The sequence below is a fragment of the Pyxicephalus adspersus genome, chromosome 2 (genome assembly GCF_032062135.1).
Source record: "Pyxicephalus adspersus chromosome 2, UCB_Pads_2.0, whole genome shotgun sequence".
Taxonomy (NCBI): Eukaryota; Metazoa; Chordata; class Amphibia; order Anura; family Pyxicephalidae; genus Pyxicephalus; species Pyxicephalus adspersus.
This window is the reverse complement of record NC_092859.1, coordinates 106,492,926-106,498,595: the sequence shown is the minus strand read 5'-3', so window position 1 is coordinate 106,498,595 and position 5,670 is coordinate 106,492,926.

Genomic DNA, 5,670 nt, shown 5'->3' with positions numbered 1-5,670 from the left:
GATATTGAACTACATTTCTATTTATTGAAGATTTTTGTACAATTTTATCAGAAGACCATCATCACTATTTTTTTTCAATGGATCAAATATAGCATTATGTTTATACACGAAAAAAAGCATTATTTGTTTCAAAATATGAGATCTGAAAGCTAAGAAATAAACATTCAAGTGATACATGAAACCCTCAAACCCTATGGAACTTTCCACATTCCAATGAATTATTATTATTAGTATTACTTTGTAATACTACTAATAATAATACTAATACATGAAACCCTCACACCCTATGGAACATCTTACCCCTGGAGCAAATGGTCTGACACCTCTAATTTTTCTGTTGTTACCAGTCATGTTCTTTCTTGAATGTGTGGATGTGTGAATGGACTTTAGTCTTTAAAGATTCGTCAATGTCACAGTAACACAGCCAACAATCACCACAATATTTACCTCCTCGCTTTGGTCCTGTCAGTCCTGCTATCTATCAAAACCAGCAGGGTATCTGTCACAAAACCTGTTTTGGTGATGTTTATTCATTGGAATGTGGAAAGTTGTTTGAAGAACAATGGGTATGAACGCGCTGATGGTACAGATTAATGCAAAGGAATGGGTCAGGAAGTAAAAATCTGCATGTTTAATGTAAATCATAGAATGGATGCCAGGAGCTCTAGAACCCTACTGAGTGTAAAGAGCCACTGAACAAAATGCATTTAATTCAAATGACACTGCTTGAAATATTACCCCTGGTAAGGAAATGCATATCGATTATATAAAGGAACTAGAACGGAAAAAACAGCCCTTCTTCAAAACTTCTTTTTGCTTACCACTCTTTAAAATGCCAGATATCAGTTATTTCCTGAAGACCAAGGCTCTAAAGCTAAATAAAGGATGGACACTGGAAAGAATTGGCCCTAAAGAAAACCCATGCAAGAAAGAGGACTGAGGCAGCTTTTTTAATTGGTGTGGATTTTGTTCTTTAATCTGGTCACTTAAGTTTTTTTTCCTTTTCCTTTTTTTTAACTGTGCTCCGGTGGCTTACAATACTCTTTGTAGATGTTATACATTTAGTACCGCAATACAAGGCACAAGGACAATGAGTCAATAGGATCAAACAACAGCACTAGTCCACACTTGTGGGAATGGCCCCAACTCAGAAGAAAACCTGTCAGGATGATGAACTTAAAAATAGCTGAATTTAGCAGTGATAAGAACTGTTTTCAATTGTTTAAAGGTCTTCATTCCTCTTGGATACATTAGGAAACATTAGCTCTTAATTTGAATAACTTAGCACTTTGAATAGCAATTAGTGGACAAATACAATTCCAAGATTGTAATGGTTTGGGAGTCAGCTCTTCAGAATTTCTGAAAGACCTAAAATATGACAATATATTGTATTGTATGATTAAAAATGTCCTAATATATATATATATATATATATATATATACATTCTGTATCATTAAAAGAAGATTGTTACAACTGCTGATCCTGACAAAATGTAGTGTGCCTATTACTACCTGCAAATAGCTGACAGCACAGTTCCTGTGCTGGACTAAAATCCCAAGGAGTGTTATCAGTCATGCTCAGGTCACCTTTGTGGTCTACAGAACACCCCCTCATACTGTTACAGGGATAAGAAAAAAAGGTTACCTGACTTCTAAAAGAGGAGAGAATAGTTTGGGGGAAAAGTCAAGGACTGGGATGTGTGTTACTAGCCCTAAAAAAAGCATAAAGTAGCAATAAAGCCACCACATCACTCTTACCAATGATTTGCAATGTTTTGTGCACAGTTCATAATACATAAAGCAAAGAATTGCAAGAACACCGTTCACATAATTAGACCAGGACATGTTCCCTTTAAGGATGATTATCGACTATCTGGGGCACACAATTTGTTTTAATAAATGTGTAAGAATAACACTTTAAATACATATTTAAATACATATATGTGCATTACATACATACATATATGTATGTATGTACATATACATAGATATATGTGCATGTACATATTCATCATATTATTGTAAACCACGCTTACTGAAATGACAGGATATTACATATGAGTCTTGCTTTGTATACAGCACACATTGATTATTCAGACGAGCCTGTGACACTTTTTAGTCTGATGCAGGAGTGTGGTGGGTATTATTAGAAGCACCATCGTGGGAAGCAGTGATATCAATTTTTCATCACAGTTTAAGTGTAAAGAATGTGATGCGTTACAGCACTATACAGAACACCCAAGATGAAACTTCAACTACGGATGTTTTATCCAAATACAGGCTGCAACTTGAAATGAATGTCTTTCTTGTCTGTTTAAAGAATCTCCTGCTCAGAAATATATATACAGAGAAAACAGTTTTGAATAAAAACATAAAAACACTGAAATACATAAAAGAAATCTAAAATGTATCAAAAGCTATATGTCCGAGTGCAACAAGTTTGGTCATGAAGGCTATGACAAGTGGATAATGAATGACAACAAATGGTGAACAATGGATAAGCAAGCAGCTGGTTAATGTCCTGGTGATCAGACAGAACTTTCAATCACAGAGAATGCCTGTTGTTCTATATGTAAAGCAGTCAGTTGCTGGTGTTTCCCATCTTCTGGTTACATTCCAGAAAGAAAGGGGAATAAAAGGACCCCCACTAGACCTAAATTTAGAAAACTGAACTGTAAACGTATGATGGGGTATTATGTTTGAAAGTTGATTAATTGGTTTGTGCAGACAGAATAAACTAAAAGAAAAATCATGAAACAGCTATTTATAGTACAATTTCCCTAAGGCCTTGGCACTCAATATATGTTTTTTATGTGCTTAATCAAGTATGATGGAGATATTGATGTTGTTATATGGTCCTTATACTCATATATATTATTACAATCTTTTAAATCTAACTTTTTATCTTGCTTGCCCATCTTCAGCTGCATCCTAACCCAAAACTACTTAGCCACCATTCCATATGGTCCCTATATTGTGTACTACTCTTCTCCAACTCTTAGATTGTAAGCTATGTTGGACAGGGTCATCTCCTTTTTCCCTGTCTTTGCACTTTTTTTTGCGACCTCTAATTTTTATACATGTAATTGTGAGGTTAATAATAATATATAATACTTAATAAATACAAAGGTTTACAAGGTATTGTTATAAATATGAGTTTTACCTTCAGAAAGTTTACCTTGCAGAGCACATTTCTAGTGACCTTCTTCACCTTGCAGTAAACAAGCTTACGCTTGCTTAAAAGTAATATATGGAAGCCACTGTATTTACTACTGTACCAATATTACCCATGGAACCCTTGATGGAAGTGGGCCTATGCTTTTATGGTCTGATTTTAGCTTTATAAATACTAGAAACTGTTTAAATGCACAGCCTAGTTTTTTTTCACTGTACTCCTCATTCCTGAACAACCTTCCTTTTTATTGACCATCCAACCGAGGCTCACTTCACTATCTTCTCCCCCCATCTGCTCTAACTTCTTAGAGTGCATAACTGTGTTCAAATATGAACTTATACACCAGTCCTGAATAAACTCTTTCTCTTTTTAGCTGTCAGTCTGTATCTCTCTTCCTCTTAGAGTATAAACTGAAAGATATGTACATGTTGACTGAGTTCATTACCTCTCTACTAACTCTCACTAACATCCCCTTCATTCAGGCTGCTGCCCTAAGCGCTTTACTGAAACTGCCCTCACTACTGACAAATAATGACTAATGATCCAATTACTGGAAAATTAAAAGGCCACTACTCCATAATTATTCCTTCTGACCTGTCTTCACGTTTGACACCGTTCATCACCCACTTGCAGGGTCTTGAATTCTCTTGATTCTTCTCTTACCTCTCTTGGAGAACACACCTGTGGCCTTAGTCTGTTTATTAGTTCATTTGGCATTCAATACCACTTATACGCTGATGAAATCCAAAACTATCTTTCCATTCTTGATCTTCTCAGAAATCTTATGTCCGCAATTACCTTAATGCCATAATTGTTTGCATGCTCCCTAAATTCATAATAGGCAAGACTGAACTTACCCTAAATTATTGTTAGCGACACACTGATAACAATTACATTTCGTGTGCATTGCCTTGTAGTAACCCTTGGCTCTATAATAACACACTGACCTACTCATGTCAGCTCACACTACAGAATATCTCTCACATTGGAGATCTTTCTTCTCTATCATTAAAAAAATTTAGTGCATGCCCTCATCATATCCTGACTAGACTTATATAACACCTTCCTGTGTGGTCTGCCAGGGAGCTTATTGGCATCACTCCAATCCATCCTACACTTTGCAGTTTAGCTCATTCTACTTTCGCTCCTCAAAGGCTGCTGTCATTCTCTTCACTGGCTGCCCTTCACACAAAGGATCCAGTTCAAGCTTCTAACCCTGTCCTATAAAGCTTTCTTTAATACAGCCCCTTAATACATAGCTGAGCTAATCCATAGATACAAAATGTAACTCGTACTTTGGAAAAGAACGTCCCCACTCATCTACTCTATTCACTTCCTCTCATGCCTGCATCCAGGACTTCACAAGTGAATCATCTTTCCTATGGAATTTTCTTCCACAATCCAGTTAGTATTTGACATCCACCATGAACTTCAAATAGAACCTCAAAATTCACCTCTTCAGGCAAGAGTGTCTTGACATGACACTTGTCCAGCTATTGACCCAGTTGGCTTTACCTCTTCTACTCGCTGCCAATTTGCAAATAGCCTAGTGAATCCCCTTCTTCCATTAGATTGTGAGCTTGCCTGGGCAGGGCCTTCTTTCCTTATGTATTAAAGTATTGTTGTAAAATTGACTTTGTCACACACCTCCCATTGCATTGTATAATTCTGTATCATACGTATTACTCTTTTTTTATCATGTAATTGCATATTTTTATTAAATGTTTCACTGATTGTAAAGTGCCACAGAATATCCTAGCACTATATATATTTATGATAATAACTTTAGTGGTGTAAATATGACTTTCTGAAAGAAGGAAAATATGTCAAAAGCCAATAATTATATATCATTCACGGAGTGTATTAAGGTATGTAAATGTTTCAGTAGCTACACAGACTAAACTAACATGTTTTAAGGAGGCATAATCTAAATTTTGCCCAAGGCCCAAAGGAGTTAAAATGTGCTAATGAGAAACAAACTGTTTGAAAAGATTTTAAAGAAAATTTAATAGCTCTAAAATTAAGCTGTAATTATTACCGGTACAACATCACATTAATATCAATGATTGTAATTGAAAACATTTTTTATTCTAATTCTTGATTGTACGCTCATAATTAACTGTAACTTGTTCTAATAGATTGGTAAAGAGCCATATAAATGATGTTGACATTATTTTAGGCATGGCTGTACAATATATGGCAAACTCAGCAGCTGGAACAGCTGTTAGGCATTGCCTTTATTCTAAAATTCTGTGTCCAACTTCTTCACATGCTTTCTAGTTACAAAATAAGTCCCCTGTTGAAATGATACTCAAAATGATGTGCTAAATCACCCTTGTAATCCAGTACTCTGGATATCTGCTCTAGTTTGAACATTTACCTAATTTTTTGGGCTTTCATACATTTTGAGTGTTTTACTTACGGTACTTTTAGGCTGTTTATTTAGAAAAGTGAATATTCGCACTACAAGAGATAATTCACCTAATTGTGTGAAT